Source organism: Antedon mediterranea, chromosome 7 (assembly GCF_964355755.1).
Source record: "Antedon mediterranea chromosome 7, ecAntMedi1.1, whole genome shotgun sequence".
Classification (NCBI taxonomy): Eukaryota; Metazoa; Echinodermata; class Crinoidea; order Comatulida; family Antedonidae; genus Antedon; species Antedon mediterranea.
This window is the reverse complement of record NC_092676.1, coordinates 480,636-503,414: the sequence shown is the minus strand read 5'-3', so window position 1 is coordinate 503,414 and position 22,779 is coordinate 480,636. Positions and strand designations below refer to the sequence as shown.

The window sequence follows — 22,779 nt, the reverse complement described above, 5'->3', positions numbered from 1 at the left end:
CAATCTATGATTTATTACCGTCATTTTTCAATCTTTATGTTTGATCTTAAATTTCTAGCTTAAAGGAATGAATTAATGTAGGATAATATTGCTAGATCCTTAATGAGTTGGTTGGTAAAGTTACTCACATGTATCAGGCAAAATAAAATTGGAAAATTCACATCCAGGATTATTTTTATGACGATACCAACATAAGATACAAAATGTGAGCTTAAAAGTATGTCAAATATACAGTAATACAAATTAAATGACATCGTCAAATAAAAAAAAATGTTCCAGATTCACAATTTATTTTGTGAGGGGTACCAACATAAGATTGAGAATGAAAGCTTAAATTAAAATTCTAATCGCTTAATATATTAAGTACGTACGTATAAAACTCATAATTACTGTAGGCTCTTTCAGTTGAGAACATACTAAAGATCTCACATAAATGACAAACTGTGTAAAACGGATTCTATCAATTCATATCAATTCAATAAGCTGACAACAGATACCATACTTATTTTAAGTTTTACTGATTTAAGTGCAATACTAATGCTTTCAGATTATTTTACTAAAATGCCTTTATTATAAAATATATTTGAGGAAACATATTTCTTGGAATTCAACACTAACTGTGAATCAAAGATCATTTCAATAATGTATCCCTTGTAATTTATATTTTTTAAGCGTGTTGGCATGTATTGCCTTTTTTTTTAAACATTACAACCTGACTACTAACAGTAATCCACTCTGAGACTGTTCTAAATACAGTAATTGTAGTAGACACGTCAGTAGGCTTCCTTTCAACAATTACCACATTGTGAAGTACTACCTCCAGTAAAAAATAAGTACTAATATACAAGTAGAAAGACCAGTGTATGGTTGGGGACCAAAAGCCATGTACTTTGCTATACAAAATTCTAAATGAAAACAAAATTGCAAAAATGTCCAAACCTTGAAACTATAATTCCAGTAAAACATAGACACATGTGTACATACATTACTGTGGTCTTACTAGTTTGTAAGGCCTGGAGTACTGTAGTATGAGGCCACAAGAAACCCTCACTGTAGTTTGTAAGGCCTGGAGTACTGTAGTATGAGGCCACAAGAAACCCTCACTGTAGTTTGTAAGGCCTGGAGTACTGTAGTATGAGGCCACAAGAAACCCTCACTGTAGTTTGTAAGGCCTGGAGTACTGTAGTATGAGGCCACAAGAAACCCTCACTGTAGTTTGTAAGGCCTGGAGTACTGTAGTATGAGGCCACAAGAAACCCTCACTGTAGTTTGTAAGGCCTGGAGTACTGTAGTATGAGGCCACAAGAAACCCTCACTGTAGTTTGTAAGGCCTGGAGTACTGTAGTATGAGGCCACAAGCTTTAATCAATATCTGCAGGGGTTTGTTTGCTATTCAACCTACAACAATAATGCTATTGTCTGCTATAAATACATGTCATTGTACTCACCCTTACCTCTTGTTAAAGATTGCTTAAAATCAATCACAAGTATATACTGGTATTAGAAACTTACAACAGGTACTTAAATATTGCAGTGTACTTTGCTAACTAACCTGAATATTACCACTACAGAAACTAATTTCTCCTCATGATGTCATAATCAAGTGATTAAAAATGAAAACAAAAACAATTTTGCAATCTAATGCATCCTATCCAAAAATAGAAATCTGTAATATACATTCTATTTTTTGTCTTTATCTATATTTACTTTAATAAGTGAAATTGAAAGCTGTATCAAACTTAAAAGATGGTGAAACCAAACTTAGCAAAAAAGAACGAAACTTTGCAATATAAAAACGTATGTAAAATGTAATACTGTATTAAACTTTGGAGAGACACGCCCTTTGGCGGTAGTTGTCTTTGACAACTCGTCTCTCCTCAGCGCTTCTTTTTTTATGTTTCTGTTTACTGAAAGGAATAAATAAAATAAAACTTCAAAATATAAATTCTCAAGACACCAATGATTCCGACGATCCATAATATTATCTAGGTCTGGTCATCAGAACATTATACCAAAGGAGAAATCTGACAGATTATGGACATTCTGCTGCTATATATTTCCACCCTAAGGAATACATTTCTAATAAAGATAGCATGTTTCTAGCAGCAAATACTAGCCTGGTAAATATATTTCTGAATAAAATTTATGCAAACCGCAGAGATAACACAAGATTAGGATGATTAAAGGACATTTCTGGTGATGGAAAATCAGTTAATACCCTTAAAGTCAGCGTTTGTAAATTCAATAAAAACAACTATATCCTTAAAGGTTAGGTAACATAGGATTATATAAATCCTAAACTTCTCTGAATTATATTCATCAACCATTTTAACTACCTAACGCCAAATTCAACGGCTTTAAAGATAATGTTTCAATCTTAAAACGCGCTCAACTTATAAAATCTGTAACTGAACTGGGTCAAAATAAAAAGCCACTGCCAGAGGCATAATTATTCAGGTGTTGCGCAGGTAACAACATTTGAGCCAGACTTTGTTTTTTTCAGGTGATCCCTAAACTATAATATGTATAAGGTGATCCCTGACTGGCAACTCCATATAATAATAGGTGTAAGCTGTACCTTTACCTTACCTTCTACGAATGACCTTGGTTGCTCATTCAACCATGTTAAACATTTTGCTAAAAATTCTGCATACCAATGACCCATCTTCTTATCTATTTTATCTTCTTATTATCGAATATTGTAAACAATTTTTATTATGGAATTTGATGTTATCAAAATGTCTATGGAAACCTCAAGTATTCTGTCTGTGACATCCCTCAATCTAACACACAGTAACATACTAACAACACTGTGCTATTCATTTTTAATATTACATACTGTACTGTATTATTATTTCTTGTTTACTACTAGTTTTGGTACAATCCACATTCCTGTGCATCATGCAGTCAAAATGCTTATTATGACATCATATACCTGTTATTGTGCCCTGGACTATGGCTATAGTACTACTACAGTACCAGGCTTGGGATTATGTGCCACCTGTACCAATTTATATCTTCAATGAATGTGGAAACTACACTTATATAGAGCTAATTCCCTGTCAATGGTACTGAATTACAGATAATAAAAATAATAGTAGTCTTATATAGCCCCTGTCTAATACAATTACACACAAAAATGATCCATAAAATATTCTAAAAAAAGAAAAGCAGAGGAACCATTTATACCACTCCGTTCTCCAGTAGTTTGAAGCTCCTATATGATAGCAATATTCACAGGAGTGAAAAAGGCATCTGTCTATCATATCCTACCAAAATAAGAAATAAGATTTTGCTTAAGACTTTTTTTTTAACGATTAGTTTATTTAGTTAGGTTCTGAAATTGTAATAACACAACATGAATGATTGTGCATTAATAATTATGAAAATAATTATGAAAATTATTACTTTATCTCCTGTTTATGATAAATAATTGACAATAAGTAAATTGACACTTTCTATCACAACTTCCACAGAGATATAGATTACTAAATCATTTATTGTATTCAGTAATGGTTACATTAAGAATACTATAATCAAATCATTCTATGCAAACATTGAAGTATTTTAGACTGTTATCAACCGTACAAATATCACACTTTCCGTTTATTTACTCGACAAAATACTAAGAAAATGGTTGAACTTGATCGGAGGCACCCTGAGCGTGTGCACAGGTTACTAATTAGAGGTCAATACAAGTGACCTCATGAGTACAAAAGTATGAAGTGAACCGATACAACAATTTTATAAACAGTCGGGCAGCAAAGTGGTTGACCTCGCGAATTATTACCAAATCAAAATTTGAATTGCCGCCATCTTGGAATCGCGATAAAGCAAGTAGTGCGGAATTACAAAATGCAGCCAAAAAAAATGTCAATAACATTTAAATAGCATATTCATACAATTAAATTTATATTAATAAAATTCAACTAAGGATTTTACGAAAGATAGGCTACTTAAGAAATACTGCCGAGATCGGTTCCCCCACACGGCGTAGGGTACCGCAGTGCTAAGGGGCCTAGGTAGGAAAAAATCTGATTTTACCTGTTAAACATGCTTGAACCAAGGCCATTTTAATATATATTATCCAGATTATATATCAAAACAAACTGATAAAAGGATTTGTTGATTTGCTTCTGATGAGAAAAGTGCCGGATTCATTTCGCTGACGGCGAATGAATACACGAATTTTCGCCATTTTCTAGCACTAGCCTTGGGTACCCAGACAGCTGATAACGATTATATTCGATTGTCCAGACGTCTCTGCTACTGGTGCTCAATACTACAGTATGTATTACTATGGACCTATAGGTCCATGGTATTACTGTACATATAGTACTGTATGTTTAGTTTTTGCTTTCTTTATGGCAAAATAAATATTTAATTTTTATTATTGCTTATTTTGCTTTAACTTTATCCAAGAAGAAGTAAATATTATTATATATATGCATATTACAGTCAAGTTGCAACTGCCACGAATCCACTCCACTTTGGTTACTAACTAAATAATTAATTAATAGTATAACATCATAACTAACAAACAAATTAACAAGTTAATAAATTAACCACCATTAAATAATTTTATTTACAAAAAAGTATTTTACATACAGTATAACATGTAATATCTTATTTACATCGAAGTAAAATATGCCTATCAAACTATCTTGCTCAGGCTAAAATATCAAGTTATATATGTCAATATTTGAGTTAAATCATCGCGATAATAAAAATTTTTAGTTTTTTTTTATTTTTAAAGACATCTGTTACGTACATCAATTTACAAATATCAAAATAGGATTGTTTTTGCAGCACAAGATGAATCACAAGTCGGATAGTTTATTCTTAGAAACCTGAAAGAAAAAAAAACACCAATAATGAGCTATTCATAGTTAAATAATTTTAATGTCAACTTTAGTCATCCTAAATTTTGTCGCCATGATCACTACTATACACAATACTGTATATATAAATATCATATGTACGACCATCCAAATTACCTTATCCTACCTACAGTCCTTCCTAGCCTAGGCTACATTATTGTCATATATTTACAAACCTCCAACAGCCACAACGTATTTTCTTTTCTTTGGCAAAGAATTTCCCGTAATATAGTCCTAAATTAATTAAATAAAAAGGTCTAGGCCTTTCTTTAAATATCCGACGATATATATTATATCCATAATCCAGTGGATATAGATTCAACATTTTAAACATAATAATAATATGGCTTCACATTGATTATAATAAGTCGGCGATATGCCACTAAAAACTAGCCTGCGGCCCTCTCTATCCGCCTACAAATAGCATTGGGTTTCCGTCAAATGGGCTAGGCCTAGCCTAGGCCTAGATAATACTACAAGTTGGGTACATTTTTTTACAACCAAATAATCTACAATTATATTGCAATATTTACCAAACTAGCACCAAATCCAAAATAAAAAAGCTACTAATAACATATTTTGGTATATTAACTGGTTTAAAAACGGATTGCACATAGTGATTTTGAAGGATTGAAATTACTCAACCACACGGCCTGTACTAAACATACGAATCCAAGATGGAGTCTGCTTAGAATATATCCCCAGCTTTGAACGGATATTGAATCCGTCCCACAAGCTGAACCAAGCTTAAACTTTCAGAAAAGATAGATTAATAACCTAATAACCAACCACTAAGTTTTTATAAAGGTTCCGTGCTGATGAGAAAAGTGCCGGATTCCCTACGAAACCAAACAAATAAATCATGTAGCCTACCTCAACGAACACCTCCATCTGCACTTTTTTCTTCAATAAGCTCTGTCGTCGTTTCCTGGGCTACTTATACCAAAATTTTGTGGCGGGAATAATCTTCCATATTAGGAGTAACAATTTCCAAATATAGAAAGATATAATTTAACCCGGATGGTGGAAATTGCAGCAGATTTGTAAGGGTATTCCCATGCAAAATGCTTGCCGCGAAGTGAAAAGCGAACCGGAAGTCACTATAACTTGGCGATGCTCAGTGACCTGCGCAGTTAAAAAACAGCGTTTTAACGGTTAAATGAGCACTTTGCTGCTCGACTGTAAAGTGTAGTATTCTCTTTTGGAGCATAGTTATGCGTTGAAAGAGTTCCATATTGGAAATGTCATTGTCAATTGATTAAGGGCTATAAACCTGTGTAGCTTGCAGCTTGTTTACACTTAATTAACAGTTCTTCCTTACTTCACACCTTTTAAACCAAGCAAAAATAATTCACTGGAAAGTAAGAAAGTGATAATTCACTACGGTTGGTATACACCACAGCATCATCTTAAGAACGTGCTTACAGAACTGCAGTACCAAATTAGATAAAGCATGTTCAATAAATTGCTTAGAACTAACTAAATTGTTCTAATCAAATCTATAATGAAGTTGACATGCTAAATTGTGCGTTTGTAAATTGTTGTAATTTGGATACAAAGTTTAATCTACATTCTAGATTGAGTAACTCCATTCTTCATTTAAATATACAGTCTATTTTAATTCAAGTCGTTTTGCATACAATATAGATACAGAATCGTCACCATATTCAATTTTGAGCACTTTTTGGATATGTGCGCTCTATAAATCTTGTTATCTTATCTTATATTTTCTTGCGTTTTTATTATTTTTTTGAGAGGAATACATACTGTATATTGTACATGAACCTTCCAAACCAGAAAAGTATTTCTTCTACATGTCCGATCAAAAAAATCTAGAAATACCCACCTAGTCATCATCGGATACGATGGACAGAAAAAGATGCTATTTATTAATTTATAATGATCAATTTATTAGAATTTAATGCCAATAATTATTCAGTTGTCTACTACAAGTGAGATCTTAGTAATGTAGCACCTGAATATACTTTTTAATTATTCCAAGATGATGATATGTTGAGTCATCAGTTCTTAATTTCTAATCATCACCATGCTCTGTATTTAGTACCATGCCAAGATAATCAGAGCACATCCTATAATGCTAATGGCATCAAGGATGACAATGCCTACAACAATACTAAAAATACACCTCAACAAATCTAGTTTAACTAATAGCTTCTGTATGCAGTAAGTAAATATTTAGCCTTGATCCAACTGTAGTAATTTCTTATTTTTGTGTGTTTATGAATATTCAAGTGATTCACAATAAATCTGGTGTGATGGCTAAGGATGTCTTTTATAGAAGGTTTTGTTTGTCCATGGTGACAAACTTACTTCATGATCATTAATGTCTTTGACAGTTTGCCATGTTAGTAAATGCTGCGTTTTTCTGCCTACATAATTATACAGTATAATATTCTTTATTGCACAAATCTAGATATCTATGCAAAACAGTATTACTATTAGACTGTCAAGTATCATTATGATATTTTCTACAAAATACAGTATAAATACCAAATACTGTACACATTTTAGTAGATCCCTATAATAAGGTGGTTGGTCGTCTGTACTGTGAACTGTGTAGTTATTTGGCCCACCACAGTTATACATTACATCTACAAAGATCAGCTAGCATCGAAATGACTCCACATTAAGCTGGCAGGACTTAAGTCAGTAAGGTATATCTTAATTAGATTGGTGTAATGTAATAGAGGAGCAATGGAGCATTGTATGTTTGTAGTATTAATTACTAAAGGTGGGCTTATGTCGACACTGAACTGAAGGCAACTCAACTGTGTCAACATAAGCGGTCTAAGTAACTGACCTCACTCAATTCACTCTGTAACTGCCAGCGATCTATTCCTTCAAAATTGACATTGATCTCGTACACTGGTTCCTTCCAGCTTTGAATCGCATAAGTGCATTATGGGTAACCACGACTATTTATAATCAGGTCCATATGCTGTTGGTTTCAGTTACAGACATAGGCTTAATTCATCAAACCTAAAATAGTGTTGGTTTTATATTGTTCTTGATGTAGAGTAGAATTCGGAATTACGAAAATGTTCTGTTTGATGTCTTAAAAAGATTGATTTAGTATCAGATGATGAGTATTTACTTACTTCGATTGTTTAATCCAACTTTTTTTCTTCTGCTTTGTTGATTGCTAATTCTTTTTTATTCTTTTTATATTTTAATACCAGTACTTAAAAAATGTTAAATAAACAATGGAATACTAAGTTCAATATTCCAATCCTGTGAGGGTCATTAAAGACCATAACATACAAGTGTATTGCTGAAATTCCTGCTAATCAGCATGTTATGTTAGTTGACAAGATCTCATGGGAACCAGTTTTACAGGTAATAATTAGACCTGGTAGAGTAGGAACTGATCCTGAAACAAACCAGACAGGTTAGCAGATTGGAATAGAGGAAACTAGCCAATGAAGAAACTATTCCAAGTATGAGTTTACCACCAGAAAATCAATGATATTAAACAATTTATTTTTCAGCCTGCAAAAACACTAAATCCATTGTACCTCTTTGTACACCTTTGAATGTTTTTGCAAGTCAATGATAACTGGTATATTACCCAGGCCTCAACATCTACAAAAGTCATAGCTTTAATTATACCTGTAAATACCTTTTCGTAGTTTAATCAAAAGCAGTGCAAGACAGGATACTGACTTATCACTAACCAATATTGATCTAGACACACAGTAGTTGAGATCCCTTTATCTTATTTAATTAAGTATTACAATCTACATTATAATTTGATACATAAATCAATGCCACCAGCATCATGTTGTTAGTTCTAATATCCACACTAACTTTATTTAATGCACTCATCCCCATTTTATAATATCGAAGATTAATAAAGTGCTGTTTACCGGAGTTTCACAAAAAGAATAATTGAGGCGAGTTTCCAGGAGAGATTTGAATTGAAAAGGGGATGGAGTGTAACTCCACACTCAGTCTCCCTAAACATTCCTCCGGGGAAACAAAACATGTATATTGTATATGTTGTTTCTACCGGTGTTATTTATATTGTTATTTTTATAAAATGTATAAGGAATTTATAAGATAACCTTAGGCCCTGTTCAGACCCATGGCGTTAGACCGTTTTAGCGTACGACGCTAAAAGAATGTGTGTCTGAACAGTTGGGGATTAGCGTACAACGCGTCGTACAACGGTTGTAGCGTTGTAGTGGAAAACGGTTGATAGTACCGTTTTAGCGTACGACGCTACTGTAAGTCAACGTTGTATCCAATCAGAACGTTTCCTGTTATGACGCGAAACAAGGTTTGACCTAGGCTGACATCTTGTATCGTCAATGTGTGAGATGGATTTCAATAACAAAAAGGCCAGAATAAATAAGGCCTAACTACACTACAAATACAACTGTTACAAAGGCTACAAACTATTATCAACTGATTACCATTATATTTTCTAACAAATGACATAAATACATGCACCTTGTATTTAAACATAGGGACTACGATCACATCCGCTTTTAGGCCTAGCTAGGCCTAGAGCCATTCACGCATTTCATTCAAGCTAAAAACTAGCGTGGGACATCAAGTCACTCATTCATCAAGGCAGACTAGACTGGACAAGTTTAATGCTGAAAACCCCCTAACTCCTAAAAAATCAGTAAACAAACAAGGGGAGCTGTGTCCCTTTTATTAGCAAGTTAAGGGTTATTTTCAACCGACTGAACTAAAGAATATATCGTATCCGGATATTCACCCCCTGGACATTTACCCCCCGGACAACTACCCCCCGGACAACCACCACCTGGACCACTACCCCCTTAGGACAACTACCCCTTTAGGACAACTACCCCCCGGACAAATACCCCCCGGACAACTACCCCCTTAGGACAACAACCCCCTTAGGATAACTACCCCCTGGACAACTACCCCCCGGACAATTACCCCCTAGGAACAATTACCCCCCGGACAATTACCACCCGGACAATTACCCCCCGGACAATTACCACCCAGAAAACTATCCCTTTAGAACACCCTAACCACCCAGACCATTCAACAACCTGACTCTGCAACAGTGTATAATAGGAATTAATAACTATATTTTAATTCGTTACTTTGACGAATTACTATTCATTATTGTAAACAAAAGTAAAAGATTGAACATAAATATAGCCTGGTATAAACTGAAGATTGTCACACATGATCATAGGATAGTCGAACGTATTATAGTACTCCCTGTATTTACTGTAAATACTGGGTTCGCTAATAATAATAATAATAATTTTTGCGTCAGGACAATGCTTCGATAACCACTGGTCTTAAAAGAATTAATTTTTGTCTCAAATTTGTCATATATGTATTTTTGTACACTTGAAGAATAATATCACTTTTGATATTTGACCTCAATTTTCACTCACCGAATAAACGTCGATCTTTAAATAAATTCCCCTCAAATAAACGGTGACCATGTCACTCCCATGAAACATCATATGAAATAATCGGCGTCTATTTCCATTAGATTCTCCCATTGAATAAACAACTTTCTTCCAATAAATGTCCACCTAAAAACCACCTAAACAATAAACAGCCCAGGCCGTTTTTTCAATAAATACGGTACTTTAAATCTAGCACATCTAGGGTCTAGCGTGCTGTTAAACAGAATAATCGGTTAAAAACGGGTGTTTCGAAACTAGAGACCCGAGACCAGAGACCAGAGACCCGAGACCCAATACGAAAAGGGAGACCTAAATATACGAAAAGGGAGACCCACGTACGAAAAGGGAGACCCCACTATACGAAAAGGGAGACCCCACTATACGAAAAGGGAGACCCTAATATACGAAAAGGGAGACCTAAATATACGAAAAGGGAGACCCAAATATACAAAATGGGAGACCCAAATATACGAAAAGGGAGACCCACTATAAGAAAAGGGAGACCCACTATAAGAAAAGGGAGACCCCACTATACGAAAAGAGAGACCACACTATACGAAAAGGGAGACCCTAATATACGAAAAGGGAGACCCAATAGGTCTCCCTTTTCGTATTGGGTCTCGTTTCAGGTCTCTGGTCTCGGGTCTCTAGTTTCGAAACACCCGTTAAAAACAGATGATTTCATTTTTACAGAAACCGGTCCTATATATTTGTCTACTTTTGGATGGGGGGGGGGGGTAGTTGACCGGGGGGGTAGTTGACCGGGGGGTAGTTACCCGGGGGGTAGTTATCCTAAGGGGGTAGTTGTCCTAAGGGGGTGGTTGTCCGGGGGGTAGTTGTCCGGGGGGTTGTTATCCTAAGGGGGTAGTTGTCCTAAGGGGGTAGTTGTCCGGGGGGTAGTTGTCCGGGGGGTAGTTGTCCTAAGGGGGTAGTTGTCCGGGTGGTAAACATCCGGGGGGTAACTGTCTAGGGGGTAGGTGTCCTAGAACCGTCCTACAAACATGTACTATTATTAATGTCTCCAAGTACCTACAGTACCTTATTGTATTGTATAAATTAAAACATTTCATTTAAATTAATTTCCACAAAAATAAAAATTAACTTTGTGTGCAATAATAAACTACATTAATATAGAAATAAAAGCACACAAACTAAAAGTAGGGGATGGGGGGGGGGGGGGGGGAGGAGAGTTATATTAATTGAATTTCATTTTACTACATGGAAGATTTTTCATCCATGGTTATAATTTACTTAGTATTTAGTATGTATTTGTATCTAAATGTACAGTAATGGTACCTCTTGTATTATAAAACTAAATTTTAATTTTGTCCTTGTGACCATAGAGACAACACTTCGAACAAAAATCTGTATCATGATCTTAATATTCAGAATTAATTACCAAAGTAATTACCAAAAGTAAACACCAAACAGCTAGACTAAGAATAAACACCAATTAGGCCAAATAAAAAAACATACTTGTTAAGCGTCACCGCCCGCTCCTGATTATCCAGCCGCCTCTCTTTTTATTTTTATTTTTTTTTTACCCATATACAACGGAAAGTTTAGCGGCCCGGCCCAGCTCCAGAGCAGGGCTCAAAATTCACGCTAGCAAACTAGCATTTTGCTAGTAGATTCTTTATAATTGCTAGTTGAAAATTTCAAAACTAGCAAATGTTTGCTAGGCTGGTGTAATTTTTGAAAAATACGTACTTCTTAGCTTAGCCACGCTAGCTAGCCACCGATCGCTCTATGTCGACAACGGCAATTTGGTGAAAACAATTGTTTCATTTACACGCCGCCGATTTACGTCAAGGAAACGCGAATAGCACCGCGAATCATGTGTGGTAAACAGCAAGCTTTTTCCCCAACACATTAAATCACGTGCATTTAGTACGTCGCTGAGGATTACATCATCAGTCACGTGATAGAATACACGATTATCAATTTAGGGATTACTGAAATAAATATTTTGCCTACACAGTGGTCGAAACGCGTTTTTTATAGGTTCGTAAATAGGAAACACCCCATACATAATGGACTCTACCAATTTTGTTTACGATGATCTCGCGCTCGAGATCGGCACACCACGAGGGTCCTGTTGGGCGATGGGCCCGGCGATGCGTTTTCTTATGCCTGGTTTACCTGTGGAATAATTACACACACTTTTCGCATCACAACTTTAAATACTGATTTACACAGCAATTGGCAACGGATTCATCAAAGAAGAATGAATACGTTGAATAAAAATTCACTTAAGAAATGCCGTAAGCTGTTTTCAAAATCAGCCCACTATAATTTAGTATTATTGAGACCAACATCATGCTTCTCGCGATAGGGAATTTCCTGGATAGATGAGTCGAGCGAGAGACGGCGGACCATGGCCGCCGATGAGTGAGGCGGGGGTGGCAGCTTGGACGGATTAGCCTAGGGCCTACAATTTCGCTCGGTGGCAATTAAATTTAATGTTTTAATTACGTCTGGATATAAACAATACAAAACTCAATTTTGTCATCGGCAATAATATTTCATACATAGTCAATTTTGTTCTGTTTCGCATTTTAAAAGTTTGACGTTTCGTCCTAAAAAAAAGTGGGCCAAAACGTCCATCGCGCAAAATTATACCTCCATAAAAAGTAAAAAAAAAAAAAAAAAAAACCGTCCCCCCGCCCCTGAAAATTGATGAGGGTGTGACGCTTAACAAGTATTTTTTTTTATTTGGCCTTATGTCAACAGTGGATGCTGGTTTAATTCATCCACTTTAAATATGGTAGTGTTTAGCAACGTTTATTAATGGAATACTAAAAAACATGAACAATTGAATTGTTAAGATCATCCCTAATGAACATGTGACCTCTATTCTCCAATGGTATGCTTTTTACACAAAAATCGAGCTGTTCCCTCAAGGAATGAGTGTAAATTACAAGTTTTCGGAGGGAGGTTAGTGAATAATAAGCTACAGATTTCTACAGTATTTTTATTAGATTTTAGAACACAATATTTGAATCTAGATGAATACCTTTAATCCCTTCACTAGCCTCCTAGATTTCTAGAATCATATTTTTAATTAAAGGTGCAGATCTAATTTATGTTTCACTAAAATAAAAAGGAAAAAGCATGAGAGAAAAATGTATATTTATGAAACTGACCAGATCTTACACACAGTATGATGTACATATTTCAGAGGTAATTGAATAATATGATGCAGTGACTGGGGAGTCGTAAAGGTCTAAAATAGAACCACATTCATAGCACTGGTCCACCAAACAGTACTGGCTGATATTTTCTAGGATCAAAATAAGGATAACTACATAATAAAACCCAATAATATTTGTCTGTGTTTCTTTCTTTTATGTGTAAACTTTATAAAAAATTGACTTCCAAAAATCTAATAAATGTCTTCTTTTTTTTTAATGGAAAATGCTTTACCAGTTATTACCAGTGAACATATTTAGTAATAAAAATAAACTTTGCATCATCCTGTGGTTAAGTAGAGTACTCAGCTAAATTGTTTATGACAATGGGAAGAAATAATAAGGAGCTTAAGAGAGGAAGAAATATCCTGTAACAATAACAGCAAAAAAATGTATTGTTAATGAAAAAAGAGCTGTATTTTTACATCCTGTGTTTAAACAGTATACACACAGGTAAATCTGTAATGACAATAGGAAGTAATACACAGCTATAAACAATAATAGAGGTCACAGAACAAGATGTAAAGAACTGAACTATTGTTGAGTGATCACGTAAACAAGCTTGATGGCTGCTGCTGAGTGGGACTCACCCTCAATCATGCTATTCAATGGTGTACAAGTAAAGTTTACTGATGGCTGCTGCTGAGTGGGACTCACCCTCAATCATGCTATTCAATGGTGTACAAGTAAAGTTTACTGATGGCTGCTGCTGAGTGGGACTCACCCTCAATCATGCTATTCAATGGTGTACAAGTAAAGTTTACTGATGGCTGCTGCTGACTGGGACTCACCCTCAATCATGCTATTCAATGGTGTACAAGTAAAGTTTACTGATGGCTGCTGCTGAGTGGGACTCACCCTCAATCATGCTATTCAATGGTGTACAAGTAAAGTTTACTGATGGCTGCTGCTGAGTGGGACTCACCCTCAATCATGCTATTCAATGGTGTACAAGTAAAGTTTACTGTGAAATGATTATTATTATATAACACCTAAATAAATTCCTGTCATTTGATTGGACGAATGTGGGTCACATGGCGTGCAATAGTACGCACTATTCAACGATCGTTAAATAGTACTTTTTGAAACATTTTTGTGTACGAAAAAAAAAACGTCTCGCGGATGAAAAAAAATCTAGTACACAAATTATCCTATGATATGGCTATGTACTGTGAAATACAACAGCGCCACCTGTCGTCTGGTCTGAGTTTCATTTGTAAACACCACCGCGAGATATGCAACAGCAGCAGATATTTGTGTACGATTTGGACATTATGTACTAATTTCATTCAAAAAGGCATTTAAATTAGCTTTAAATCGTTTTTAGGATTTTGATTAATTAATGGGGACATTCCTACAGGACGTGGAATTGTTGGAAAAACCATAATTAGCTTAGATAAGTTCCAATTGTCTGTCGAAGTTTTGCCTTTCAGCCAAGCTAGTACTAGGCTACTAGGTCTAGCCTAGGCCATGCTAGTATTAGGCTAGGCCTAGCCTAGGCGTTTTAGCCTTGCTAGGCCTAGGATTGTTTGGTCGTTTGTTGACATAATTAACACAAAAGTAGGTGTGTTTACGAAATCCATATAAATATAACATTTAATATAAAATTATTTAAAACGAAATGTTACTGTTTTTAATCAATGTGTGTGAATGAAATGTAGTAAACTTTGGCTAGGGCTACCTTTTATTTGATTCAAATAACTAGAATTTATTTAGATGTTATATAAAACAAATAATGAATGTTTTGTATTCGTGTAATGGTACAAATAATGGCACTTGGTGAATGATGAAAGGTTATATTTCAACTCGGCTCATCGCCTCGTTGAAATATAACCTTTCATCATTCACCTCGTGCCATTATTTGTACCATTACACTCATAAACATTCATTATTTGTATATTAGTGTATACTACTAGTACTACAAATAAATGTTGCCTTAAGTTTTCAGTTTCACTGAAGATGGGAAAATTTAACACACAGCATCAATGCATTCAAGTAAATTGTACAAATGTAGGGTTATTGAAAGTAAAACATAAAATCCTCTCAATTTTGACTTTGTTTGTGCCCTGCTAGTGAAAAGCAATAGTCCCAGGGTAAATAAATGGCACAAATCCTACAGTACATCTAGACTTGACTGGTTAAAGTACAGCTACTATTGACACTATACCTATATACAGAATCCTACAGTACATCTAGACTTGACTGGTTAAAGTACAGCTACTCTTGACACTATACCTATCTACAGAATCCTACAGTACATCTAGACTTGACTGGTTAAAGTACAGCTACTCTTGACACTATACCTATCTACAGAATCCTACAGTACATCTAGACTTGACTGGTTAAAGTACAGCTACTCTTGACACTATACCTATCTACAGTACTCAAGAGAAAGATAAATAAAATATTTCTGTTCTTTAAGATTTTTAATTTATTGGCAACAACATTAAGGATAAATTTTATAAAACAGGACAGGCACCTACATACAAAAGAAAAAAGTTGGTGAGATCAGGAGCACTTAAAGATATGTGTATTCCTCAAGAGTCTACTATTAATATAAAAGTTTATTGTTATTATTTAAAGGCAATACTCCTTCCAATATGTAGGTTCCTGTAAATGTAATGACATATAAATTGTCTGGAGATAAATACATTACCGTATTACTCAAATACAACACTCAGCCAGAAAACATCTCAAAACCCAGCTTAGTTCTTTTTCGTCCTAGTTGGACACATACTCTATTAGAAGATACGTATGCTAAATATACAAGTACAGCACGCTTAGCTTTCTGTGTTTACTTCCTATTTAATTGAGTACAACGTATCACGATATAATGTCATTAATGTATTCACGTTACGAAAAGAGTATGGAGATTTAAGAGGACAACCACCAAGTGTCAAGTACCTCCCTCTGGAAAGCATGGGCTATTGTCGGTTTATCCAGGTAAGCTAGGCACGAAATAGACTAGAAGAACTGACATATGGACATTTTTCACAGAGTGCAGGAGACTAGTTTCTGGAGGTCTAAAGCCAGTAATAAAAACATGAGTCATACAACTTACAAGTGATGCATTAATGTCATCACACCATCATCAGTGAGGATGAATACGCTAGGCTGACAACAAGGAGACAATGGCTCTTAACTAGGATTTAAATTCCAATTAATATTTATTAATAAACTTCTTGTATGACTCATCACTAGTATTCCCTTGAAAACAACATTAATGCGCATTACATCCAACCAACACTTGTTTGTCACATTAAATCATAGCGGCCATCTTCCTGTTTGTAAGCATTTTTAAAAAAACATTGCGTTAATTGCGTGTTTTCAATACAAAGGCATTTGACTTTGGAAACACACCTTTTCCCGTCATTTTAAAATTCTCTTTTGACTTTTTGTTGCTAGAGAATGTAGATCAAGCATACATTTGGTTCAAAAGGTGCATTAAGTTCAGTACTTATCAATGTCATGGCACTAAATCGTTTGGATTGACATTCTTCAAACCTGTCCATTTCATATCCCCAATTTTAAGGATTGGCATGTTTTCATTCAAACAGTTTATAAAAGATTGACATAGCTACTATAGGGGTCTTTCGATTCATAGATGGATCAGACAAGGATTGTTAACAGTCTTAAAGTTCAAAACTAAATCTGATCAACAGAGGTTCACTTTATGTATCATCTGCATAACTATAATAAAATAAAATTTAAGGTAAAATAAGGTACCTTAATATCTAATGCTCTGTCTACACTATCAAACTTTATGTGACCAAAAAATGTGATGTGGCCATATATGGACATGTCGTCATATCACTACCATATTTAAGCATATCACTACCATATTTAAGCACATCACACTTTTTTTTTGTCAAACTTGTTCGATAGTGTAGACAGAGCTTTACACAATGTGACAACAAAATGCGTAGACATTTAGTAAAGATTCAGCAACAGATCCATGATGAATAGCTTCAATATGAACTTACCTTTAAAACAGGACAGCAGCTCTAATTCACAATAGCACTGAATGAACAAATAGTGCCACAGTTTTATAAGTACATCATACTCTTTACAAGTACATCATACTCTTTTACAAGTACATCATACTCTTTTATAAGTACATCATACTCTTTTATAAGTACATCATACTCTTTATAAGTACATCATACTCTTTATAAGTACATCATACTCTTTATAAGTACATCATACCCTTTTATAAGTACATCATACTCTTTATAAGTACATCATACTCTTTATAAGTACATCATACTCTTTATAAGTACATCATACTCTTTTATAAGTATATCATACTCTTTTATAAGTACATCATACTCTTTATAAGTACATCATACTCTTTATAAGTACATCATACTCTTTATAAGTACATCATACTCTTTATAAGTACATCATACTCTTTTATAAGTACATCATACTCTTTATATGTACATCATACTCTTTATAAGTACATCATACTCTTTATAAGTACATCATACTCTTTATAAGTACATCATACTCTTTTATCCTATTTTTCCTTTCAAATACCCATCCCAATAAAATACTCTGTTGTATCAATTTTACAGACAGTAACAGCACAAAAACGTCAGATCAAATTCAATAAAATGTTATGAGATGAAACTCTTTTGTATTCTGTATCTTATCACTTGTTACACTACGAATGCAATATTATTTATTAGCAGGTTAATGGGTACATAAACCATAGGTCTGTGCAAGAACTATGAATACTCATTCATATAGTAAGCTGCCGGTGAGTCATGCCAGATCAATAAATAAAACGCACACAAATAATTAACATACCTGATTGTCTTCACAACCTAAAAGTATTACTGGCAACTTCAGATGCAACAAACAGTCTGTGGAGACCAATTAAAAATGATAACAAACATCTACAATGTTATACTTTCATTAGGCCTGTTTTCATGTACTGTATTTTGATTTAAACCTTTAACTACATTCATCCCAGCTAAATTGTATTTTAATGTAATAAATGCCATTTTGATATTCCAGCTATTGTATTATGGTTTACTGTAAGAATGATGTGAGCAGAATACCTCACCTTGTATAACTATGTATTACTACTATTATGTGTATATGAATGCGAGTAGAATACCTCACGCACCCTGCAGAAAAAGCTCATTAAATTGCTTCATGTTGCTTGAAAGAAATGTTAAATGTCATAATAAACATTGTCACTACTTCAGGCATACATTAATACGAGAACATTAAAATAAGGAGTAGAAGAATTGATACACACAAGAATAACAAAGGAATTAATGTCACATTTGTGATTGTAAAAATCACTGCAGAGTGGTTTTAAAAACATTTTAAAATGTTTAGAGTATTTAACTGCACTGTAGTGCAGGGCATCATTTATAAGGAGCGCCTGCGCGACCGCGCTCCTCCGCGCTCCTCAACAGGCTTCGAGGAGAGCAATTTATCGCGCTCCTTAATTTTCAAAATAGAGCCTAGCTTTTGATAGTGTTGATTTTTCTGTCAAGAGGCCTAAAAACACGTGGATTTTTAAAAGTTAAAACCAATCTAGGCCTAGGCTAATAATATATAAGCTAAGTTATAAAGCTACAAGCCTAATGGCAGTCCCTCGTTTTTAAGGATCGCAAGCGCGATCGCAATCAACAACAACCTTCGAAAAGGAGAGCAATTCATCGCGCTCCATCTCACAGCAGTGCGAGGTACCAACAAAGGGGATTCCCCTGCCTGCGCGCATTCAAGGAAGGGCGAGTTTACTTTATCGCCTCATAGTGCAACCAGTACGGTGTCATAGAAACACCTCCTTTACAGGAAGATCATATCCCAACCAATAATTTTTCCCTTTATGTTTTTATGGAACGAGTTAATAAAATATATTTAATTTTAAAAGGAAACATTAATATAGGAGGCCTAAATATAATGTTTATTATTTAAAAAAGCTTAGCTGCTGGTTGCTTTAATTATGTCATTTTGAAGATGGATTATTTCTTCGAAAGTTCTAACCAATTTTGGTCACTCAAATCCTCCTCAAAACACGTGCTGATGTGTGACGTCAGCATCTTCTAGAAGCTCTCTCAGCCCTCCCCTATATTGTGCGTGCGCCCATGTGTGACACATGTAAACACGATCAAATATCTTTCTTAATTATTTTAAAATGACACTTTGTAACTTATTATCAATATTTTAATGGCTGTTGCATGTTAGAATTGTATAATTTATGAATTGCAGGTAAATACTTTTCAGGTTTTCTGTCTGATTTCTAGGCCAACAAGCTAGGCTAGAAAAGCTAGGCATATAAAATTATAGTTGGCCAGGACAGGATTCTCCAGGCTCCTGAAACCCAATCTACCCAGGCAGGCCATAAAAAAAAAATTGGCTTGAGTTTTTTGTACTGTAGAATAATACGATCCCCACGGAAAATATTGTGTGTAAAGGTGGGTGTGGGGGATTTTAGGGGAGAGGTACAGTATACATCTGTTGTGCCCGTGGGGGGGGGGGGGGGGGGGGGGGGTTATCCCCTGTCGGGCAAAAAAATGTGTAAAAAAAATTAATAAGTGCCAGCCATTTTTAATAAGGGCGACCATCCTTTAACTTCAACATAAATATTTGAGGAGAGCGATTTAAAATTTTTGCAAGGAGAGCGAATTGCTCTCCTCGGTGATTTGAGGAGAGCGATTTGTTGCTCTCCTGGGTTTTGCATACGTGATGCCCTGGTAGTGTTAACTATATAAATTCTCTACATTTAAAATAAATGCTAAAACAGTTGTTAAATTTATCAACGACAAAAATCTGAACACAAAATTTCGAAGCGATTAACCGTAAGTTAACTCAAGATATAATTATCACCCTTGCAATATCGTGAATAGCAAAGTAGTCACATGGTAAAGAGGATGATCAATAAATTCACCCAGAAAGGTAAGTTTATATTCATAGCCTCCTTGCCACCTACATAATTACAATTCATACTGCATTTTCTATAATATTAAATGATCTATTAATTCAGAAATCCAGTTCAGATTTTTAGGACACTAAGTATTGCTTAAGGATATATTCACATTTGTTGTAATGTAAGTCATTTTTAAGCATTCACTTATGAGTATGGATTCAGTTTGAAATGAAAGCAAATGTAAACTGCATAATGTAATGTAATAATTACCATAAATGACATTCTGATCTAAAAAATTATATAATTATCAGCAATATCAACTGTCATGAGTTTAGAAACTGTACTAGGCAGATGTGGGTTCGGAGGAGGTGCAACCTTACCCACCTTCAAAGTCTTTGACCCATCTTAAAAGTTTATCAATTTTAAAGTCGCCTTTCCACTAGGTCTTTAAAATAGAAATGACTAAAGAAACTTCCGGGGGAGTTTATTTATAAATCACTATTTTTCACAGTACTTCTCTACTAGTCGTAGGTTGGCATACCATTTTGTACCCTTACCCCATTATAATGATTCTATTCTTTTATACTGTACAGCTCTGTCTACACTATCAACGTTTATGTGACAAAAAAAGTGTGATGTGCCTAAATATGGTAGCGATATGGCTAAATATGGTAGTGATATGACTGAGAGCGTACAGAGCTTTACGATTACTATTAAGTAAATTTTAGCTTTAAAGGTGAAGGCAAGCATGCTAAAATATCCAATTTAAAATAATTTATGTTTGCATGTAGATGATGAATGACAGATTAGCAGCCAATCCCAGCAGGCAAACGAGAAAAAACATTTCAAATATTAAGGGGAAAAACATTTAATAATAATGTTGTTATTCAGGTTTCAGGTATTGAATGCTACTATTGCTCATGGGATTACAATAGGCTCATAAATATAAATAAAATTACTAAAGGCTTGCAGTAAATTATAATCTGTCACTGGCAATAAAGAAGGAAAAGTAAGGATAGTAATACTATATAGTATAAAGTTTCACCAAGAAAAAAAAACCATAGATACTATAGATTTATTTTATCACAAACTAAATCTTTGAAAATGCACGCAGGTTGTTTTAACAAATGGATTCAAGTCCATAGCCAAGGAGTTCCATAGGGTTCAAATAAAGAACCAAGTTATTTTCCTGAACTATTCCTTTTGGAGACCAGTGAAATAAATATAATCATTTTTAGCGGGTAATAATGTGCAGCACATTAAGAACTTGCTTACAGTATACAGTGTGTGATATAAGATAAGAATGAACTATTATTATTATTATTACACTTTGAATATTAATATTTTGGACAAACTATACCTGTAGTAATGTATAGTAGGAGCACACACTGCATGTACTGTACATTCAAAATTAATTTTACATTAATGCACATGTTAATGAATGATTGAATTGACATCTATTGAGCAAAGTTCAACCATTGGAAATAAAGTCTTGCTTGTAAATGCTATCAGCATAATGTTTATACTCTGTTTATAGTGTATTTCTCAGAGCCAGTGAATGTGTGAGTAATAAATAGCAATATTTTTAATTTTATAGGACCATTATTATAATATCAGTATCTCTACTGTTACAGTATGTTATTAATTAAAATGTAAAACAGTGAAGGGGTGTGGCTGACAGAACACCCAACAGACATAAAATAATTAAAGCCTTCGGCAATACAGTAGAATGCTAAAGGGCGTGGCATTTTTAAAGCCTATTCCTGTCCATTAAGTATCAAGGCGTGGCATGCTGTAACAATGTACAGACAATTTAGTTTAGAGCAAGGTGGTTGCTCTAAGCCTACTGCAGGTCTACAGTATTGTTAAGAGCAAGGTGGTGTTCTAAGCCTACCGCAGGTCTACAGTATTGTTAAGAGCAAGGTGGTGTTCTAAGCCTACCGCAGGTCTACAGTATTGTTAAGAGCAAGGTGGTTGTTCTAAGCCTACCGCAGGTCTACAGTATTGTTAAGAGCAAGGTGGTTGTTCTAAGCCTACCGCAGGTCTACAGTATTGTTCAAAACAATATTTTTAAAATTACATACACAATACAACTTGTATTTTAATCTTTTGTTAAAAAAATTTCTGTTTTAAAAATGTCCGGTTTTAAATTTGTTTACACAATGTAGCAATTCTAATAACACAGTACCTTCCTTCAGGCTTAATAATACAGTGTGGCATTCTTCCATGCATTTTCTCAGACATTATCAACAATTGCTTATTAAAATTTCACACTGTTTTACCTTGTTATGCTAAACAATAAAACTAACTAATTTTTCAAACATTTAAAGCTACTGTACTACAGAGATGCTCACACAGCTACAGTATGTAAATTTAAAGACAGTTCACCGCGA

At 34.6% G+C, this 22,779-nt stretch overlaps 1 protein-coding gene across 4 annotated transcripts in view; it reads right to left on the bottom strand.

Moving 5' to 3' along the window:
- Nucleotides 1–22,779, bottom strand: part of LOC140055071 (catenin delta-2-like) — a 60,717-nt gene that overhangs the window by 32,897 nt on the left and 5,041 nt on the right. For 3 of the 4 annotated variants that reach the window (XM_072100261.1, XM_072100265.1, XM_072100266.1), the window contains exon 2: nucleotides 18,310–18,365. The exons of the other annotated variant lie outside the window; for it this stretch is intronic. The gene's annotated coding sequence lies outside the window, so the exon portion shown is untranslated. The remainder of the gene's footprint in view (nucleotides 1–18,309; nucleotides 18,366–22,779) is intronic. 4 annotated transcript variants of the gene reach the window in all.